Source organism: Lissotriton vulgaris, chromosome 11 (genome assembly GCF_964263255.1).
Source record: "Lissotriton vulgaris chromosome 11, aLisVul1.2, whole genome shotgun sequence".
Taxonomy (NCBI): domain Eukaryota; kingdom Metazoa; phylum Chordata; class Amphibia; order Caudata; family Salamandridae; genus Lissotriton; species Lissotriton vulgaris.
The window spans coordinates 482,340,823-482,362,949 of NC_141699.1; the positions used below are offsets into that span (position 1 = coordinate 482,340,823).

Genomic DNA, 22,127 nt, shown 5'->3' on the forward strand with positions numbered 1-22,127 from the left:
TCTCTAAAACACTTCCTGGGTGTGGAAATTGTCTCAAAGTTTACATCTAGTTTGAGTTTTTTCCATTTAACTCTGTGACTTGATGAGGATTGCGTAACGAGAAGTGAACATTTACTTAACTAAACCAAATGGTGTTCATGCAAAATCACACTACGCTGCAAGAAGGATTCGAACCTGCGCAGGGAAACCAGATTGGATTTCGAGTCCAACGCCTTAACCACTCAGCCATCGCAGCTGCATGAGTATGATGTCATTGTTGTCGTATACGAGCCATACGCTGCTCACTTCAGGCCGAGACCTAAAAATAAAGTAACGGCAGGACGGGGCACGTACCAGCAGTGCCCTGTATCCCCCACTTATTTTGAATGCTTTCATACAATTAATAAAAATAGCAACAAGCATCACTCAAAGTGAGGGTCAGGGCACAGATGAGCGGTAATCAATCACTGCGCATTTCTACCCTCTTTTCCCTATATTACGGCGGTGGTAACGGGCCTTTAAGTGTACTAAGAAAGAGTCCAAAAGCCTAAACAAGACACGCTTCATAAAAAAAATAATTACTCTTTTCGTGACTTGTCTAGATCATGCAGGACAGGTCCAGACTACGAACCCTTCCGAGGCACCTGCTCTCTAAAACACTTCCTGGGTGTGGAAATTGTCTCAATGTTTACATCTAGTTTGAGTTTTTGCCGTTTAACTCTGTGACTTGATGAGGATTGCGTAACAAGAAGTGAACATTTACTTAACTAAACCAAATGGTGTTCATGCAAAATCTCACGACGCTGCAAGCAGGATTCTAACCTACGCGGGGTAACCCCATTGGATTTCAAGTCCAACGCCTTAACCACTCGGCCATCGCAGCTGCGTGAGTATGATGTCACAGTTGTAGTATACGAGCCATGCACTACTCACGCCAGGCCGCGACATAAAAAATAAAGTAACAGAAGGACGGGGCACGTACCAGCAGTGCCCTGTTGTCCTCACTTATTTTGCATACTTTCATACAATTCATAAAAATAGCAATACGCATCACTCTAAGTGAGTGACAGGGCACAGATGAGCGGTAATCAATCACTGCACATTTCTATCCTCGTATCCCTATATTACGGCGGTGGCAACGGGCCCTTAAGTGTACTCAGAAAGAGTCCAAAAGCTTAAACAAGACACGCTTCATAAAAAAAGTACTCTTTTTATGACTTGTCTAGATCAGGCAGGACAGGTCCAGACTACGAACCCTTCACCACCTGCTCTCTAAAACACTTCCTGGGTGTGGAAATTGTCTCAATGTTTACATCTAGTTTGAGTTTTTGCAGTTTAACTCTGTGACTTGATGAGGATTGCGTAATGAGAAGTGAACATTTACTTAACTAAACCAAATGGTGTTCATGCAAAATCTCATGCCGCGGCAAGCAGGATTCGAACCTACGTGGGGAAACCCCATTGGATTTCAAGTCCAACGCCTTAACCACTCGGCCATCGCAGCTGCATGAGTATGATGTCACTGTTGTCGTATACGAGCCATGCGCTACTCATGTCAGGTGGAGACCTAATAAATAAAGTAACGGAAGGACGGGGCACATACCAGCAGTGCCCTGTTGTCCTCACTTATTTCGCATACTTTCATACAATTAATAAAAATAGCAATATGCATCACTCAAAATGAGTGACAGGGCACAGATGAGCGGTAATCAATCACTGCACATTTCTACCCTCGTTTCCCTATATTACGGCAGTGGCAACGGGCCCTTAATTGTTCTCATAAAGAGTCCAAAAGCCTAAACAAGACACGCTTCATAAAAAAATTACTCGTTTCGTAACTTGTCTAGATCAGGCAGGATAGGTCCAGACTACAAACCCTTCCGAGCCACCTGCTCTCTAAAACACTTCCTAGGTGTGGAAATAGTTTCAATGTTTACATCTAGTTTGAGTTTTTGCCATTTAACTCTGTGACTTGATGAGGATTGCGTAACAAGAAGTGAACATTTACTTAACTAAACCAAATGGTGTTCATGCAAAATCTCATGACGCTGCAAGCAGGATTCGAACCTACGCGGGGAAACCCCATTGGATTTCCAGCCCAACGCCTTAACCACTCGGCCATCGCAGCTGCATGAGTATGATGTCACTGTTGTCGTATACGAGCCATGCGCTACTTATGTCAGGCCGAGACCTAAAAAATAAAGTAACGGAAGGACGGGGCACGTACCAGCAGTGCCCTGTTGTCCTCTCTTATTTCGCATACTTTCATACATTTAATAAAAATAGCAATACGCATCACTCAAAGTGAGTGACAGGGCACAGATGAGCGGTAATCAATCACTGCACATTTCTACCCTCGTTTCCCTATATTACGGCGGTGGCAACGGGCCCTTAATTGTACTCAGAAAGAGTCCAAAAGCCTAAACAAGACACGCTTCATAAAAAAAATTACTCTTTTCGTAACTTGTCTAGATCAGGCAGGATAGGTCCAGACTACAAACCCTTCCGAGCCACCTGCTCTCTAAAACACTTCCTAGGTGTGGAAATAGTTTCAATGTTTACATCTAGTTTGAGTTTTTGCCATTTAACTCTGTGACTTGATGAGGATTGCGTAACGAGAAGTGAACATTTCCTTAACTAAACCAAATGGTGTTCATGCAAAATCACACTACACTGCAAGCAGGATTCGAACCTGCGCAGGTAAACCCCATTGGATTTCAAGTCCAAGGCCTTAACCACTCAGCCATCGCAGCTGCATGAGTATGATGTCACTTTTGTCGTATACGAGCCATACGCTGCTCACGTCAGGCCGAGACCTAAAAATTAAAGTAATGGCAGGACGGGGCACGTACCAGCAGTGCCCTGTATCCCCCACTTATTTTGAATGCTTTCATACAATTAATAAAAATAGCAACAAGCATCACTCAAAGTGAGGGTCAGGGCACAGATGAGCGGTAATCAATCACTGCGCATTTCTACCCTCTTTTCCCTATATTACGGCGGTGGTAATGGGCCCTTAAGTGTACTAAGAAAGAGTCCAAAAGCCTAAACAAAACACGCTTCATAAAAAAAATAATTACTCTTTTCGTGACTTGTCTAGATCATGCAGGACAGGTCCAGACTACGAACCCTTCCAAGGCACCTGCTCTCTAAAACACTTCCTGGGTGTGGAAATTGTCTCAATGTTTACATCTAGTTTGAGTTTTTGCCGTTTAACTCTGTGACTTGATGAGGATTGAGTAACAAGAAGTGAACATTTACTTAACTAAACCAAATGGTGTTCATGCAAAATCTCACGACGCTGCAAGCAGGATTCGAACCTACGCGGGGAAACCCCATAGGATTTCAAGTCCAACACCTTAACCACTCGGCCATCGCAGCTGCATGAGTATGATGTCACTGTTGTCGTATACGAGCCATGCGCTACTCATGTCAGGTGGAGACCTAATAAATAAAGTAACGGAAGGACGGGGCACATACCAGCAGTGCCCTGTTGTCCTCACTTATTTCGCATACTTTCATACAATTAATAAAAATAGCAATATGCATCACTCAAAATGAGTGACAGGGCACAGATGAGCGGTAATCAATCACTGCACATTTCTATCCTCGTTTCCCTATATTACGGCGGTGGCAACGGGCCCTTAAGTGTACTCAGAAAGAGTCCAAAAGCTTAAACAAGACACGCTTCATAAAAAAAGTACTCTTTTGATGACTTGTCTAGATCAGGCAGGACAGGTCCAGACTACGAACCCTTCCGAGCCACCTGCTCTCTAAATCACTTCCTGGGTGTGGAAATTGTCTCAATGTTTACATCTAGTTTGAGTTTTTGCCGTTTAACTCTGTGACTTGATGAGGATTGCGTAAAGACAAGTGAACATTTACTTAACTAAACCAAATGGTGTTCATGCAAAATCTCATGACGCTGCAAGCAGGATTCGAACCTACATGGGGAAACCCCATTGGATTTCAAGTCCAACACCTTAACCACTCAGCCATCGCAGCTGCATGAGTATGATTTCACTGTTGTCGACGAGCCATGCGCTACTCATGTCAGGCCGAGACCTAAAAAGTAAAGTAACAGAAGGACGGGGCACGTACCAGCAGTGCCCTGTTGTCCTCACTTATTTCGCATACTTTCATACAATTAATAAAAATAGCAATACGCATCACACAAAGTGAGTGACAGGGCACAGATGAGCGGTAATCAATCTCTGCACATTTCTACCCTCGTTTCCCTATATTACGGCGGTGGCAACGGGCCCTTAATTGTACTCAGAAAGAGTCCAAAAGCCTAAACAAGACACGCTTCATAAAAAAAATTACTCTTTTCGTAACTTGTCTAGATCAGGCAGGATAGGTCCAGACTACAAACCCTTCCGAGCCACATGCTCTCTAAAACACTTCCTAGGTGTGGAAATAGTTTCAATGTTTACATCTAGTGTGAGTTTTTGCCATTTAACTCTGTGACTTGATGAGGATTGCGTAACGAGAAGTGAACATTTTCTTAACTAAACCAAATGGTGTTCATGCAAAATCACACTACCCTGCAAGCAGGATTCGAACCTGAGCAGGGAAACCCCATTGGATTTCGAGTCCAACGCCTTAACCACTAGGCCATCGCAGCTGCATGAGTATGATGTCACTGTTGTCATATACGAGCCATGCTCTGCTCATGTCAGGCCGAGACCAAAAAAATAAAGTAACGGAAGGACGGGACACGTACCAGCAGTGCCCTGTTGTCCTCACTTATTTTGCATGCTTTCATACAATTAATAAAAATAGCAATATGCATCACTCAAAGTGAATGAAAGGGCACAGATGAGCGGTAATCAATCCCTGCGCATTTCTACCCTCTTTTCCCTATATTACGGCGGTGGTAACGGGCCCTTAAGTGTACTAAGAAAGAGTCCAAAAGCCTAAACAAGACACGCTTAATAAAAAAAATAATTACTCTTTTAGTGACTTGTCTAGATCATGCAGGACAGGTCCAGACTACGAACCCTTCCGAGCCACCTGCTCTCTAAAACACTTCCTAGGTGTGGAAATAGTTTCAATGTTTACATCTAGTTTGAGTTTTTGCCATTTAACTCTGTGACTTGATGAGGATTGCGTAACGAGAAGTGAACATTTCCTTAACTAAACAAAATGGTGTTCATGCAAAATCACACTACGCTGCAAGCAGGATTCAAACCAGCACAGGGAAACCCCATTAGGTTTCGAGTCCAACGCCTTAACCACTCGGCCATCGCAGCTGCATGAGTATGATGTCACTGTTGTCGTATACGAGCCATGCTCTGCTCATGTCAGGCCGAGACCAAAAAAATAAAGTAACGGAAGGACAGGGCACGTACCAGCAGTGCCCTGTTGTCCTCACTTATTTTGCAGGCTTTCATACAATTAATAAAAATAGCAACATGCATCACTCAAAGTGAGTGAAAGGGCACAGATGAGTGGTAATCAATCACTGCATGTTTCTACCCAATTTTCCCTATATTACGGCGGTGGTAACGGGCCCTTAAGTGTACTAAGAAAGAGTCCAAAAGCCTAAACAAGACATGCTTCATAAAAAAAGTACTCTTTTCATGACTTGTCTAGATCAGTCAGGACAGGTTCAGACTACAAACCCTTCCGAGCCACCAGCTCTTTAAAACATTTCCTGGGTGTGGAAATTGTCTCAATGTTTACATCTAGTTTGAGTTTTTTCCATTTAACTCTGTGACTTGATGAGGATTGCGTAACGAGAAGTGAACATTTACTTAACTAAACCAAATGGTGTTCATGCAAAATCTCATGACGCTGCAAGTAGGATTCGAACTTACGCGTGGAAACCCCATTGGATTTCAAGTCCAACGCCTTAACCACTCGGCCATCGCAGCTGCGTGATTATGATGTCACAGTTGTCGTATACGAGCCATTCACTACTCACGTCAGGCCGAGACATAAAAAATAAAGTAACAGAAGGACGGGGCACGTACCAGCAGTGCCCTGTTGTCCTCACTTATTTTGCATGCTTTCATACAATTAATAAAAATAGCAATACGCATCACTCAAAGTGAGTGACAGGGCACAGATGAGCGGTAATCAATCACGGCACATTTCTACCCTCGTTTCCCTATATTACGGCGGTGGCAACGGGCCCTTAATTGTACTCAGAAAGAGTCCAAAAGCCTAAACAAGATACTTTTCATTAAAAAAATTACTCTTTTCGTAACTTGTCTAGATCAGGCAGGATAGGTCCAGACTACAAACCCTTCCGAGCCACCTGCTCTCTAAAACACTTCCTAGGTGTGGAAATAGTTTCAATGTTTACATCTAATTTGAGTTTTTGCCATTTAACTCTCTGACTTGATGAGGATTGCGTAACGAGAAGTGAACATTTCCTCAACTAAACCAAATGGTGTTCATGCAAAATCACACTACGCTGCAAGCAGGATTCGAACCTGCGCAGGGAAACCCCATTGGATTTTGAGTCCAACGCCTTAACCACTCGGCCATCGCAGCTGCATGAGTATGATGTTACTGTTGTCGTATACGAGCCATACTCTGCTCATGTCAGGTCGAGACCAAAAAAATAAAGTAACAGAAGGACGGGGCACGTACCAGCAGTGCCCTGTTGTCCTCACTTATTTTGCATGCTTTCATACAATTAATAAAAATAGCAACATGCATCACTCAAAGTGAGTGAAAGGGCACAGATGAGTGGTAATCAATCACTGCGCATTTCTACCCTCTTTTCCCTATATTACGGCTGTGGTAACGGGCCCTTAAGTGTACTAAGACAGAGTCTAAAAGTCTAAACAAGACACGCTTCATAAAAAAAATAATTACTCTTTTCGTGACTTGTCTAGATCATGCAGGACAGGTCCAGACTACGAACCCTTCCGAGGCACCTGCTCTCTAAAACACTTCCTGGGTGTAGAAATTGTCTCAATGTTTACATCTAGTTTGAGTTTTTTCCATTTAACTCTGTGACTTGATGAGGATTGCGTAACAAGAAGTGAACATTTACTTAACTAAACCAAATGGTGTTCATACAAAATCTCATGACGCTGCAAGCAGGATTCGAACCTACACGGGGAAACCACATTGCATTTCACGTCCAACGCCTTAACCACTCGGCCATCGCAGCTGCATGAGTATGACGTCACTGTTGTCGTATACGAGCCATGCTCTGCTCATGTCAGGCCGAGACCAAAAAAATAAAGTAACGGAAGGACGGGGCACGTACCAGCAGTGCCCTGTATCCCCCACTTATTTTGAATGCTTTCATACAATTAATAAAAATAGCAACAAGCATCACTCAAAGTGAGTGACAGGGCACAGATGAGCGGTAATCAATCACTGCGCATTTCTACCCTCTTTTCCCTATATTACGGCGGTGGTAACGGGCCCTTAAGTGTACTAAGAAAGAGTCCAAAAGCCTAAACAAGACACGCTTCATAAAAAAAATAATTACTCTTTTCGTGACTTGTCTAGATCATGCAGGACAGGTCCAGACTACGAACCCTTCCGAGGCACCTGCTCTCTAAAACACTTCCTGGGTGTGGAAATTGTCTCAATGTTTACATCTAGTTTGAGTTTTTGCCGTTTAACTCTGTGACTTGATGAGGATTGCGTAACAAGAAGTGAACATTTACTTAACTAAACCAAATGGTGGTTATGCAAAATCTCATGACGCTGCAAGCAGGATTTGAACCTATGCCGGGAAACCCCATTGGATTTTAAGTCCAACTCCTTAACCACTCGGCAATCGCAGCTGCGTGAGTATGATGTCACAGTTGTCGTATACGAGCCATGCACTACTCACGTCAGGCCGCGACATAAAAAATAAAGTAACAGAAGGACGGGGCACGTACCAGCAGTGCCCTGTTGTCCTCACTTATTTTGCATGCTTTCATACAATTAATAAAAATAGCAATACGCATCACTCAAAGTGAGTGACAGGGCACAGATGAGCGGTAATCAATCACTGCACATTTCTATCCTCGTATCCCTATATTACGACGGTGGCAACGGGCCCTTTAGTGTAATCAGAAAGAGTCCAAAAGCTTAAACAAGACACGCTTCATAAAAAAAATAATTACTCTTTTCGTGACTTGTCTAGATCATGCAGGACAGGTCCAGACTACGAACCCTTCCGAGGCACCTGCTCTCTAAAACACTTCCTGGGTGTGGAAATTGTCTCAATGTTTACATCTAGTTTGAGTTTTTGCCGTTTAACTCTGTGACTTGATGAGGATTGCGTAACAAGAAGTGAACATTTACTTAACTAAACCAAATGGTGGTTATGCAAAATCTCATGACGCTGCAAGCAGGATTTGAACCTATGCCGGGAAACCCCATTGGATTTTAAGTCCAACTCCTTAACCACTCGGCAATCGCAGCTGCGTGAGTATGATGTCACAGTTGTCGTATACGAGCCATGCACTACTCACGTCAGGCCGCGACATAAAAAATAAAGTAACAGAAGGACGGGGCACGTACCAGCAGTGCCCTGTTGTCCTCACTTATTTTGCATGCTTTCATACAATTAATAAAAATAGCAATACGCATCACTCAAAGTGAGTGACAGGGCACAGATGAGCGGTAATCAATCACTGCACATTTCTATCCTCGTATCCCTATATTACGACGGTGGCAACGGGCCCTTTAGTGTAATCAGAAAGAGTCCAAAAGCTTAAACAAGACACGCTTCATAAAAAAAAGTACTCTTTTCATGACTTGTCTAGATCAGGCAGGACAGGTCCAGACTCTGAACCCTTCCGAGCCACCTACTCTCTAAAACACTTCCTGGGTGTAGAAATTGTCTCAATGTTTACATCTAGTTTGAGTTTTTGCAGTTTAACTCTGTGACTTGATGAGGATTGCGTAATGAGAAGTGAACATTTACTTAACTAAACCAAATGGTGTTCATGCAAAATCTCATGCCGCTGCAAGCAGGATTCGAACCTACACGGGGAAACCCCTTTGGATTTCAAGTCCAACGCCTTAACAACTCAGCCATCACAGCTGCGTGAGTATGATGTCACTGTTGTCGTATACGAGCCATGCGCTACTCATGTCAGGTGGAGACCTAAAAAATAAAGTAACGGAAGGACGGGGCACATACCAGTAGTGCCCTGTTGTCCCCACTTATTTCACATACTTTCATACAATTAATAAAAATAGCAATATGCATCACTCAAAATGAGTGACAGGGCACAGATGAGCGGTAATCAATCACTGCACATTTCTATCCTCGTTTCCCTATATTACGGCGGTGGCAACGGGCCCTTAAGTGTACTCAGAAAGAGTCCAAAAGCCTAAACAAGACACGCTTCATAAAAAAATTACTCTTTTTGTAACTTGTCTAGATCAGGCAGGATAGGTCCAGACTACAAACCCTTCCGAGCCACCTGCTCTCTAAAACACTTCCTAGGTGTGGAAATAGTTTCAATGTTTACATCTAGTTTGAGTTTTTGCCATTTAACTCTGTGACTTGATGAGGATTGCGTAACGAGAAGTGAACATTTCCTTAACTAAACCAAATGGTGTTCATGCAAAATCACACTACGCTGCAAGCAGGATTCGAACCTGCGCAGGGAAACCCCATTGGATTTCGAGTCCAACGCCTTAACCACTCGGCCATCGCAGCTGCATGAGTATGAAGTCACTGTTGTCGTATACGAGCCATACGCTGCTCACGTCAGGCCGAGACCTACAAATTAAAGTAACGGCAGGACGGGGCACGTACCAGCAGTGCCCTGTATCCCCCACTTATTTTGAATGCTTTCATACAATTAATAAAAATAGCAACAAGCATCACTCAAAGTGAGGGTCAGGGCACAGATGAGCGGTAATCAATCACTGCTCATTTCTAACCTCTTTTCCCTATATTACAGTGGTGGTAACGGGCTCTTAAGTGTACTAAGAAAGAGTCCAAAAGCCTAAACAAGACACGCTTCATAAAAAAAATAATTACTCTTTTCGTGACTTGTCTAGATCATGCAGGACAGGTCCAGACTATGATCCCTTCCGAGGCACATGCTCTCTAAAACACTTCCTGGGTGGGGAAATTGTCTCAATGTTTACATCTAGTTTGAGTTTTTGCCGTTTAACTCTGTGACTTGATGAGGATTGCGTAACGAGAAGTGAACATTTACTTAACCAAACCAAATGGTGCTCATGCAAAATCTCACGACGCTGCAAGCAGGATTCGAACCTACGCAGGGAAACACCATTGGATTTCAAGTCCAACACCTTAACCACTCAGCCATCGCAGCTGCATGAGTATGATGTCACTGTTGTCGTATACGAGCCATGCGCTACTCATGTCAGGTGGAGACCTAATAAATAAAGTAACGGAAGGACGGGGCACATACCAGCAGTGCCCTGTTGTCCTCACTTATTACGCATACTTTCATACAATTAATAAAAATAGCAATATGCTTCACTCAAAATGGGTGACAGGGCACAGATGAACGGTAATCAATCACTGGACATTTCTATCCTCATTTCCCTATATTACGGCGGTGGCAACGGGCCCTTAAGTGTACTCAGAAAGAGTCCAAAAGCTTAAACAAGACACGCTTCATAAAAAAAGTACTCTTTTCATGACTTGTCTAGATCAGGCAGGACAGGTCCAGACTACGAACCCTTCCGAGCCACCTACTCTCTAAAACACTTCCTGGGTGTGGAAATTGTCTCAATGTTTACATCTAGTTTGAGTTTTGCCGTTTAACTCTGTGACTTGATGAGGATTGCATAACGAGAAGTGAACATTTACTAAACTAAACCAAATGGTGTTCATGCAAAATCTCATGTCGCTGCAAGCAGGATTCGAACCTACACGGAGAAACCCTATTGGATTTCAAGTCCAACACCTTAACCACTCAGCCATCGCAGCTGCATGAGTATGATGTCACTGTTGTCGTATACGAGCCATGCGCTACTCATGTCAGGCCGAGACCTAAAAAGTAAAGTAACAGAAGGACGGGGCACGTACCAGCAGTGCCCTGTTGTCCTCACTTATTTCGCATACTTTCATACAATTAATAAAAATAGCAATACGCATCACACAAAGTGAGTGACAGGGCACAGATGAGCGGTAATCAATCTCTGCACATTTCTACTCTCGTTTCCCTATATTACGGCGGTGGCAACGGGCCCTTAATTGTACTCAGAAAGAGTCCAAAAGACTAAACAAGACACGCTTCATAAAAAAAATTACTCTTTTCGTAACTTGTCTAGATCAGGCAGGATAGGTCCAGACTACAAACCCTTCCGAGCCACCTGCTCTCTAAAACACTTCCTTGGTGTGGAAATAGTTTCAATGTTTACATCTAGTTTGAGTTTTTGCCATTTAGCTCTGTGACTTGATGAGGATTGCGTAACAAGAAGTGAACATTTACTTAACTAAACCAAATGGTGTTCATGCAAAATCTCATGACGCTGCAAGCAGGATTCGAACCTACGCGGAGAAACCCCATTGGACTTCAAGTCCAACGCCTTAACCACTCGGCCATCGCAGCTGCGTGAGTATGATGTCACAGTTGTCGAACACGAGCCATGCACTACTCACGTCAGGCCGAGACATAAAAAATAAAGTAACAGAAGGACGGGGCACGTACCAGCAGTGCCCTGTTGTCCTCACTTATTTTGCATGCTTTCATACAATTAATAAAAATAGCAATACGCATCACTCAAAGTGAGTGACAGGGCACAGATGAGCGGTAATCAATCACTGCACATTTCTATCCTCGTTTCCCTATATTACGGCGGTGTCAACGGGCCCTTAAGTGTACTCAGAAAGAGTCCAAAAGCTTAAACAAGACACGCTTCATGAAAAAAAGTACTCTTTTCATGACTTGTCTAGTTCAGGCAGGACAGGTCCAGACTACGAAGCCTTCCGAGCCACCTGCTCTCTAAAACACTTCCTGGGTGTGGAAATTGTCTCAATTTTTACATCTAGTTTGAGTTTTTGCCGTTTAACTCTGTGACTTGATGAGGATTGCGTAACGAGAAGTGAACATTTACTTAACTAAACCAAATGGTGCTCATGCAAAATCTCACGATGCTGCAAGCAGGATTCGACCCTACGCGGGGAAACCCCATTGGATTTCAAGTCCAACACCTTAACCACTCAGCCATCGCAGCTGCATGAGTATGATGTCACTGTTGTCGTATACGAGCCATGCGCTACTCATGTCAGGTGGAGACCTAATAAATAAAGTAACGGAAGGACGGGGCACATACCAGCAGTGCCCTGTTGTCCTCACTTATTTCGCATACTTTCATACAATTAATAAAAATAGCAATATGCATCACTCAAAATGAGTGACAGGGCACAGATGAGCGGTAATCAATCACTGCACATTTCTATCCTCGTTTCCCTATATTACGGCGGTGGCAACGGGCCCTTAAGTGTACTCAGAAAGAGTCCAAAAACCCTAAACAAGACACGCTTCATAAAAAAAGTACTCTTTTCATGACTTGTCTAGATCAGGCAGGACAGGTCCAGACTACGAACCCTTCCGAGCCACCTGCTCTCTAAAACACTTCCTGGGTGTGGAAATTGTTTCAATGTTTACATCTAGTTTGAGTTTTTGCCGTTTAACTCTGTGACTTGATGAGGATTGCGTAACGAGAAGTGAACATTTACTTAACTAAACCAAATGGTGCTCATGCAAAATCTCACGACGCTGCAAGCAGGATTCGAACCTACGCTGGGAAACACCATTGGATTTCAAGTCCAACACCTTAACCACTCAGCCATCGCAGCTGCATGAGTATGATGTCACTGTTGTCGTATACGAGCCATGCGCTACTCATGTCAGGTGGAGACCTAATAAATAAAGTAACGGAAGTACGGGGCACATACCAGCAGTGCCCTGTTGTCCTCACTTATTACGCATACTTTCATACAATTAATAAAAATAGCAATATGCATCACTCAAAATGGGTGACAGGGCACAGATGAACGGTAATCAATCACTGCACATTTCTATCCTCATTTCCCTTTATTACGGCGGTGGCAACGGGCCCTTAAGTGTACTCAGAAAGAGTCCAAAAGCTTAAACCAGACACGCTTCATAAAAAAAGTACTCTTTTCATGACTTGTCTAGATCAGGCAGGACAGGTCCAGACTACGAACCCTTCCGAGCCACCTGCTCTCTAAAACACTTCCTGGGTATGGAAATTGTCTCAATGTTTACATCTAGTTTGAGTTTTTGCCGTTTAACTCTGTGACTTGATGAGGATTGCATAACGAGAAGTGAACATTTACTTAACTAAACCAAATGGTGTTCATGCAAAATCTCATGACGCTGCAGCAGGATTCGAACCTACACGGGGAAACCCCATTTGGTTTCAAGTCCAACACCTTAACCACTCAGCCATCGCAGCGCATGAGTATGATGTCACTGTTGTCGTATACGAGCCATGCGCTACTCATGTCAGGCCGAGACCTAAAAAGTAAAGTAACAGAAGGACGGGGCACGTACCAGCAGTGCCCTGTTGTCCTCACTTATTTCGCATACTTTCATACAATTAATAAAAATAGCAATACGCATCACACAAAGTGAGTGACAGGGCACAGATGAGCGGTAATCAATCTCTGCACATTTCTACTCTCGTTTCCCTATATTACGGCGGTGGCAACGGGCCCTTAATTGTACTCAGAAAGAGTCCAAAAGCCTAAACAAGACACGCTTCCTAAAAAAAAAATTACTCTTTTCGTAACTTGTCTAGATCAGGCAGGATAGGTCCAGACTACAAACCCTTCCGAGCCACCTGCTCTCTAAAACACTTCCTAGGTGTGGAAATAGTTTCAATGTTTACATCTAGTTTGAGTTTTTGCCATTTAACTCTGTGACTTGATGAGGATTGCGTAACAAGAAGTGAACATTTACTTAACTAAACCAAATGGTGTTCATGCAAAATCTCATGACGCTGCAAGCAGGATTCGAACCTACACGGGGAAACCCTATTGGATTTCAAGTCCAACGCCTTAACCACTCAGCCATCGCAGCTGCGTGAGTATGATGTCACAGTTGTCGAATACGAGCCATGCACTACTCACATCAGGCCGAGACATAACAAATAAAGTAACAGAAGGACGGGGCACGTACCAGCAGTGCCCTGTTGTCCTCACTTATTTTGCATGCTTTCATACAATTAATAAAAATAGCAATACGCATCACTCAAAGTGAGTGACAGGGCACAGATGAGCAGTAATCAATCACTGCACATTTCTATCCTCGTATCCCTATATTACGGCGGTGGCAACGGGCCCATAAGTGTACTCAGAAAGAGTCCAAAAGCTTAAACAAGACACGCTTCATAAAAAAAAGTACTCTTTTCATGACTTGTCTAGATAAGGCAGGACAGGTCCAGACTACGAACCCTTCCGAGTCACCTGCTCTCTAAAACACTTCCTGGGTGTGGAAATTGTCTCAATGTTTACATCTAGTTTGAGTTTTTGCAGTTTAACTCTGTGACTTGATGAGGATTGCGTAATGAGAAGTGAACATTTACTTAACTAAACCAAATGGTGTTCATGCAAAATCTCATGCCGCTGCAAGCAGGATTCGAACCTATGCGGGGAAACCCCATTGGATTTCAAGCCCAACGCCTTAACCACTCGGCCATCGCAGCTGTGTGAGTAGGATGTCACTGTTGTCGTATACGAGCCATGCGCTACTCATGTCAGGTGGAGACCTAAAAAATAAAGTAACGGAAGGACGGGGAACATACCAGCAGTGCCCTGTTGTCCTCATTTATTTCGCAAACTTTCATACAATTAATAAAAATAGCAATATGCATCACTCAAAATGAGTGACAGGGCACAGATGAGCGGTAATCAATCTCTGCACATTTCTACTCTCGTTTCCCTATATTACGGCGGTGGCAACGGGCCCTTAATTGTACTCAGAAAGAGTCCAAAAGCCTAAACAAGACACGCTTCCTAAAAAAAAATTACTCTTTTCGTAACTTGTCTAGATCAGGCAGGATAGGTCCAGACTGCAAACCCTTCCGAGCCACCTGCTCTCTAAAACACTTCCTAGGTGTGGAAATAGTTTCAATGTTTACATCTAGTTTGAGTTTTTGCCATTTAACTCTGTGACTTGATGAGGATTGCGTAACAAGAAGTGAACATTTACTTAACTAAACCAAATGGTGTTCATGCAAAATCTCATGACGCTGCAAGCAGGATTCGAACCTACGCGGGGAAACCCCATTGGATTTCAAGTCCAACGCCTTAACCACTCGGCCATCGCAGCTGCGTGAGTATGATGTCACAGTTGTCGAATACGAGCCATGCACTACTCACGTCAGGCCGAGACATAAAAAATAAAGTAACAGAAGGACGGGGCACGTACCAGCAGTGCCCTGTTGTCCTCACTTATTTTGCATGCTTTCATACAATTAATAAAAATAGCAATATGCATCACTCAAAATGAGTGACAGGGCACAGATGAGCGGTAATCAATCACTGCACATTTCTATCCTCGTTTCCCTATATTTCGGCGGTGGCAACGGGCCCTTAAGTGTACTCAGAAAGAGTCCAAAAGCTTAAACAAGACTCGCTTCATAAAAAAAGTACTCTTTTCATGACTTGTCTAGATCAGGCAGGACAGGGCCAGACTACGAACCCTTCCGAGCCACCTGCTCTCTAAAACACTTCCTGGGTGTGGAAATTGTCTCAATGTTTACATCTAGTTTGAGTTTTTGCAGTTTAACTCTGTGACTTGATGAGGATTGCGTAATGAGAAGTGAACATTTACTTAACTAAACCAAATGGTGTTCATGCAAAATCTCATGCCACTGCAAGCAGGATTCGAACCTATGCGGGGAAACCCCATTGGATTTCAAGTCCAATACCTTAACCACTCAGCCATCGCAGCTGCGTGAGTAGAATGTCACTGTTGTCGTATACGAGCCATGCGCTACTCATGTCAGGTGGAGACCTAAAAAATAAAGTAACGGAAGGACGGGGCACATACCAGCAGTGCCCTGTTGTCCTCACTTATTTCGCAAACTTTCATACAATTAATAAAAATAGCAATATGCATCACTCTAAATGAGTGACAGGGCACAGATGAGCGGTAATCAATCACTGCACATTTCTATCCTCGTTTCCCTATATTACGGCGGTGGCAACGGGCCCTTAAGTGTACTCAGAAAGAGTCCAAAAGCTTAAACAAGACACGCTTCATAAAAAAAGTACTCTTTTCATGACTTGTCTAGATCAGCCAGGACAGGTCCAGACTACGAACCCTTCCGAGCCACCTGCTCTCTAAAACACTTCCTGGGTGTGGAAATTGTCTCAATGTTTACATCTAGTTTGAGTTTTTGCCGTTTAACTCTGTGACTTGATGAGGATTGCGTAACAAGAAGTGAACATTTACTTAACTAAACCAAATGGTGTTCATGCAAAATCTCATGACTCTGCAAGCAGGACTCGAACCTGCACGGGGAAACCCCATTGGGTTTCAAGTCCAACACCTTAACCACTCTGCCATCGCAGCTGCATAAGTATGATGTCACTGTTGTCGAATACGAGCCATGCGCTACTCATGTCAGGCCGAGACCTAAAAAGTAAAGTAACAGAAGGACGGGGCACGTACCAGCAGTGCCCTGTTGTCCTCACTTATTTCGCATACTTTCATACAATTAATAAAAATAGCAAAACGCATAACACAAAGTGAGTGACAGGTCACAGATGAGCGGTAATCAATCTCTGCACATTTCTACTCTCGTTTCCCTATATTACTGCGGTGGCAACGGGCCCTTAATTGTACTCAGAAAGAGTCCAAAAGCCTAAACAAGACACGCTTCATAAAAAAAAGATTACTCTTTTCGTAACTTGTCTAGATCAGGCAGGATAGGTCCAGACTACAAACCCTTCCGAGCCACCTGCTCTCTAAAACACTTCCTAGGTGTGGAAATAGTTTCAATGTTTACATCTAGTTTGAGTTTTTGCCATTTAACTCTGTGACTTGATGAGGATTGCGTAGCAAGAAGTGAACATTTACTTAACTAAACCAAATGGTGTTCATGGAAAATCTCATGACGCTGCAAGCAGGATTCGAACCTACGCGGGGAAACCCCATTGGATTTCAAGTCCAACGCCTTAACCACTCGGCCATCGCAGCTGCGTGAGTATGATGTCACAGTTGTCGAATACGAGCCATGCACTACTCACGTCAGGCCGAGACATAAAAAATAAAGTAACAGAAGGACGGGGCACGTACCAGCAGTGCCCTGTTGTCCTCACTTATTTTGCATGCTTTCATACAATTAATACAAATAGCAATACGCATCACTCAAAGTGAGTGACAGGGCACAGATGAGCAGTAATCAATCACTGCACATTTCTATCCTCGTATCCCTATATTACGGCGGTGGCAACGGGCCCATAAGTGTACTCAGAAAGAGTCCAAAAGCTTAAACAAGACACGCTTCATAAAAAAAAGTACTCTTTTCATGACTTTTCTAGATCAGGCAGGACAGGTCCAGACTACGAACCCTTCCGAGTCAACTGCTCTCTAAAACACTTCCTGGGTGTGGAAATTGTCTCAATGTTTACATCTAGTTTGAGTTTTTGCAGTTTAACTCTGTGACTTGATGAGGATTGCGTAATGAGAAGTGAACATTTACTTAACTAAACCAAATGGTGTTCATGCAAAATCTCATGCCGCTGCAAGCAGGATTCGAACCAATGTGGGGAAACCCCATTGGATTTCAAGTCCAACGCCTTAACCACTCGGCCATCGCAGCTGCGTGAGTATGATGTCACTGTTGTCGTATACGAGCCATGCGCTACTCATGTCAGGCCGAGACCTAAAAAGTAAAGTAACAGAAGGACGGGGCACGTACCAGCAGTGCCCTGTTGTCCTCACTTATTTCGCATACTTTCATACAATTATTAAAAATAGCAAAACGCATCACACAAAGTGAGTGACAGGGCACAGATGAGCGGTAATCAATCTCTGCACATTTCTACTCTCGTTTCCCTATATTACGGCGGTGGCAACGGGCCCTTATTTGTACTCAAAAAGAGTCCAAAAGCCTAAACAAGACACGCTTCATAAAAAAAAAATTACTCTTTTCGTAACTTGTCTAGATCAGGCAGGATAGGTCCAGACTACAAACCCTTCCGAGCCACCTGCTCTCTAAAACACTTCCTAGGTGTGGAAATAGTTTCAATGTTTACATCTAGTTTGAGTTTTTGCCATTTAACTCTGTGACTTGATGAGGATTGCCTAACAAGAAGTGAACATTTACTTAACTAAACCAAATGGTGTTCATGCAAAATCTCATGACGCTGCAAGCAGGATTCGAACCTACGCGGGAAAACCCGATTGGATTTCAAGTCCAACACCTTAACCACTCAGCCATCGCAGCTGCATGAGTATGATGTCACTGTTGTCGTATACGAGCCATGCGCTACTCATGTCAGGCCGAGACCTAAAAAGTAAAGTAACAGAAGGACGGGGCACGTACCAGCAGTGCCCTGTTGTCCTCACTTATTTTGCATGCTTTCATACAATTAATAAAAATAGCAATATGCATCACTCAAAATGAGTGACAGGGCACAGATGAGCGGTAATCAATCACTGCACATTTCTACCCTCGTTTCCCTATATTAAGGCGGTGGCAACGGGCCCCTAATTGTACTCAGAAAGAGTCCAAAAGCCTAAACAAGACACGCTTCATAAAAAAAATTCTCTTTTCGTAACTTGTCTAGATCAGGCAGGATAGGTCCAGACTACAAACCCTTCCGAGCCACCTGCTCTCTAAAACACTTCCTGGGTGTGGAAATTGTCTCAATGTTTACATCTAGTTTGAGTTTTTGCAGTTTAACTCTGTGACTTGATGAGGATTGCGTAATGAGAAGTGAACATTTACTTAACTAAACCAAATGGTGTTCATGCAAAATCTCATGCCGCTGCAAGCAGGACTCAAACCTACGCAGGGAAACCCCATTGGATTTCAAGTCCAATGCCTTAACCACTCGGCCATCGCAGCTGCGTGAGTATGATGTCACTGTTGTCGTATACGAGCCATGCGCTACTCATGTCAGGTGGAGACCTAATAAATAAAGTAACGGAAGGACGGGGCACATACCAGCAGTGCCCTGTTGTCCTCACTTATTTCGCAAACTTTCATACAATTATTAAAAATAGCAATATGCAACACTCAAAATGAGTGACAGGGCACAGATGAGCGGTAATCAATCACTGCACATTTCTATCCTCGTTTCCCTATATTACGGCGGTGGCAACGGGCCCTTGAGTGTACTCAGAAAGAGTCCAAAAGCTTAAACAAGACACGCTTCATAAAAAAAGTACTCTTTTCATGACTTGTCAAGATCAGGCAGGACAGGTCCAGACTGCTAACCCTTCCAAGCCACCTGCTCTCTAAAACACTTCCTGGGTGTGGAAATTGTCTCAATGTTTACATCTAGTTTGAGTTTTTGCCGTTTAACTCTGTGACTTGATGAGGATTGCGTAACGAGAAGTGAAAATTTACTTAACTAAACCAAATGGTGTTCATGCAAAATCTCATGACGCTGCAAGCAGGATTCGAACCAGCAAGGGGAAACCCCATTGGGTTTCAAGTCCAACACCTTAACCACTCAGCCATCGCAGCTGCATGAGTATGATGTCACTGTTGTCGTATACGAGCCATGCGCTACTCATGTCAGGCCGAGACCTAAAAAGTAAAGTAACAGAAGGACGGGGCACGTACCAGCAGTGCCCTGTTGTCCTCACTTATTTCGCATACTTTCATACAATTAATAAAAATAGCAAAACGCATCACACAAAGTGAGTGACAGGGCACAGATGAGCGGTAATCAATCTCTGCACATTTCTACTCTTGTTTCCCTATATTACGGCGGTGGCAACGGGCCCTTAATTGTACTCAAAAAGAGTCCAAAAGCCTAAACAAGACACGCTTCATAAAAAAAAATTACTCTTTTCGTAACTTGTCTAGATCAGGCAGGATAGGTCCAGACTACAAACCCTTCCGAGCCACCTGCTCTCTAAAACACTTCCTAGGTGTGGAAATAGTTTCAATGTTTACATCTAGTTTGAGTTTTTGCCATTTAACTCTGTGACTTGATGAGGATTGCGTAACAAGAAGTGAACATTTACTTAACTAAACCAAATGGTGTTCATGCAAAATCTCATGACGCTGCAAGCAGGATTCGAACCTACGCGGGGAAACCCCATTGGATCTCAAGTCCAACGCCTTAACCACTCGGCCATCGCAGCTGCGTGAGTATGATGTCACAGTTGTCGAATACGAGCCATGCACTACTCACGTCAGGCCGAGACATAACAAATAAAGTAACAGAAGGACGGGGCACGTACCAGCAGTGCCCTGTTGTCCTCACTTATTTTGCATGCTTTCATACAATTAATAAAAATAGCAATACGCATCACTCAAAGTGAGTGACAGGGCACAGATGAGCAGTAATCAATCACTGCACATTTCTATCCTCGTATCCCTATATTACGGCGGTGGCAACGGGCCCATAAGTGTACTCAGAAAGAGTCCAAAAGCTTAAACAAGACACGCTTCATAAAAAAAAGTACTCTTTTCATGACTTGTCTAGATCAGGCAGGACAGGTCCAGACTACGACCCCTTCCGAGCCACCTGCTCTCTAAAACACTTCCTGGGTGTAGAAATTGTCTCAATGTTTACATCTAGTTTGATTTTTTTCCATTTAACTCTGTGACTTGATGAGGATTGCGTAACGAGAAGTGAACATTTACTTAACTAAACCAAGTGGTGTTCATGCAAAATCACATTACGCTGCAAGCAGGATTCGAGCCTGCGCAGGGAAACCAGATTGGATTTCGAGTCCAACGCCTTAACCACTCAGCCATCGCAGCTGCATGAGTATGATGTCACTGTTGTCGTATACGAGCCATACGCTGCTCACTTCAGGCCGAGACCTAAAAATTAAAGTAACGGCAGGACGGGGCACGTACCAGCAGTGCCCTGTATCCCCCACTTATTTTGAATGCTTTCATACAATTAATAAAAATAGCAACAAGCATCACTCAAAGTGAGGGTCAGGGCACAGATGAGCGGTAATCAATCACTGCGCATTTCTACCCTCTTTTCCCTATATTACGGCGGTGGTAACGGGCCCTTAAGTGTACTAAGAAAGAGTCCAAAAGCCTAAACAAGACACGCTTCATAAAAAAAATAATTACTCTTTTCGTGACTTGTCTAGATCATGCAGGACAGGTCCAGACTACGAACCCTTCCGAGGCACCTGCTCTCTAAAACACTTCCTGGGTTTGTAAATTGTCTCAATGTTTACATCTAGTTTGAGTTTTTGCCGTTTAATTCTGTGACTTGATGAGGATTGCGTAACAAGAAGTGAACATTTAATTAACTAAACCAAATGGTGTTCATGCAAAATCTCATGACGCTGCAAGCAGGATTCGAAACTACACGGGGAAACCCCATTGGGTTTCAAGTCCAACAACTTAACCACTCAGCCATCGCAGCTGCATGAGTATGATGTCACTGTTGTCGTATACGAGCCATGCGCTACTCATGTCAGGCCGAGACCTAAAAAGTAAAGTAACGGAAGGACGGGGCACGTACCAGCAGTGCCCTGTTGTCCTCACTTATTTCGCATACTTTCATACAATTAATAAAAATAGCAATACGCATCACACAAAGTGAGTGACAGGGCACAGATGAGCGGTAATCAATCTCTGCACATTTCTACTCTCGTTTCCCTATATTACGGCGGTGGCAACGGGCCCTTAATTGTACTCAGAAAGAGTCCAAAAGCCTAAACAAGACACGCTTCATAAAAAAAAATTACTCTTTTCGTAACTTGTCTAGATCAGGCAGGATAGGTCCAGACTACAAACCCTTCCGAGCCACCTGCTCTCTAAAACACTTCCTAGGTGTGGAAATAGTTTCAATGTTTACATCTAGTTTGAGTTTTTGCCATTTAACTCTGTGACTTGATGACGATTGCGTAACAAGAAGTGAACATTTACTTAACTAAACCAAATGGTGTTCATGCAAAATCTCATGACGCTGCAAGCAGGATTCAAACCTACGCGGGGAAACCCCATTGGATTTCAAGTCCAATGCCTTAACCACTCGGCCATCGCAGCTGCGT

At 43.5% G+C, this 22,127-nt stretch overlaps 14 non-coding genes across 14 annotated transcripts; all 14 read right to left on the bottom strand.

Moving 5' to 3' along the window:
* Nucleotides 1-153: 153 nt before the first annotated feature.
* On the bottom strand, nt 154-235 carry TRNAS-CGA (transfer RNA serine (anticodon CGA)). The gene has a single exon. It is a non-coding gene; the product is annotated as a tRNA-Ser (tRNA).
* Nucleotides 236-780: 545 nt separating this feature from the next.
* Nucleotides 781-862, bottom strand: TRNAS-UGA (transfer RNA serine (anticodon UGA)). Its single transcript has one exon. It is a non-coding gene; the product is annotated as a tRNA-Ser (tRNA).
* A 1,163-nt stretch (nt 863-2,025) lies between these two features.
* On the bottom strand, nt 2,026-2,107 carry TRNAS-GGA (transfer RNA serine (anticodon GGA)). Its single transcript has one exon. It is a non-coding gene; the product is annotated as a tRNA-Ser (tRNA).
* A 1,171-nt stretch (nt 2,108-3,278) lies between these two features.
* On the bottom strand, nt 3,279-3,360 carry TRNAS-UGA (transfer RNA serine (anticodon UGA)). Its single transcript has one exon. It is a non-coding gene; the product is annotated as a tRNA-Ser (tRNA).
* A 1,164-nt stretch (nt 3,361-4,524) lies between these two features.
* TRNAS-CGA (transfer RNA serine (anticodon CGA)) lies at nt 4,525-4,606 on the bottom strand. Its single transcript has one exon. It is a non-coding gene; the product is annotated as a tRNA-Ser (tRNA).
* Nucleotides 4,607-6,401: 1,795 nt separating this feature from the next.
* Nucleotides 6,402-6,483, bottom strand: TRNAL-CAA (transfer RNA leucine (anticodon CAA)). Its single transcript has one exon. It is a non-coding gene; the product is annotated as a tRNA-Leu (tRNA).
* Nucleotides 6,484-7,657: 1,174 nt separating this feature from the next.
* TRNAL-UAA (transfer RNA leucine (anticodon UAA)) lies at nt 7,658-7,739 on the bottom strand. The gene has a single exon. It is a non-coding gene; the product is annotated as a tRNA-Leu (tRNA).
* A 546-nt stretch (nt 7,740-8,285) lies between these two features.
* TRNAL-UAA (transfer RNA leucine (anticodon UAA)) lies at nt 8,286-8,367 on the bottom strand. The gene has a single exon. It is a non-coding gene; the product is annotated as a tRNA-Leu (tRNA).
* A 1,167-nt stretch (nt 8,368-9,534) lies between these two features.
* On the bottom strand, nt 9,535-9,616 carry TRNAS-CGA (transfer RNA serine (anticodon CGA)). Its single transcript has one exon. It is a non-coding gene; the product is annotated as a tRNA-Ser (tRNA).
* A 5,544-nt stretch (nt 9,617-15,160) lies between these two features.
* TRNAS-UGA (transfer RNA serine (anticodon UGA)) lies at nt 15,161-15,242 on the bottom strand. Its single transcript has one exon. It is a non-coding gene; the product is annotated as a tRNA-Ser (tRNA).
* Nucleotides 15,243-17,035: 1,793 nt separating this feature from the next.
* On the bottom strand, nt 17,036-17,117 carry TRNAS-UGA (transfer RNA serine (anticodon UGA)). The gene has a single exon. It is a non-coding gene; the product is annotated as a tRNA-Ser (tRNA).
* Nucleotides 17,118-20,161: 3,044 nt separating this feature from the next.
* Nucleotides 20,162-20,243, bottom strand: TRNAS-UGA (transfer RNA serine (anticodon UGA)). Its single transcript has one exon. It is a non-coding gene; the product is annotated as a tRNA-Ser (tRNA).
* Nucleotides 20,244-20,786: 543 nt separating this feature from the next.
* On the bottom strand, nt 20,787-20,868 carry TRNAS-CGA (transfer RNA serine (anticodon CGA)). The gene has a single exon. It is a non-coding gene; the product is annotated as a tRNA-Ser (tRNA).
* Nucleotides 20,869-22,040: 1,172 nt separating this feature from the next.
* Nucleotides 22,041-22,122, bottom strand: TRNAS-UGA (transfer RNA serine (anticodon UGA)). The gene has a single exon. It is a non-coding gene; the product is annotated as a tRNA-Ser (tRNA).
* Nucleotides 22,123-22,127: the final 5 nt, after the last annotated feature.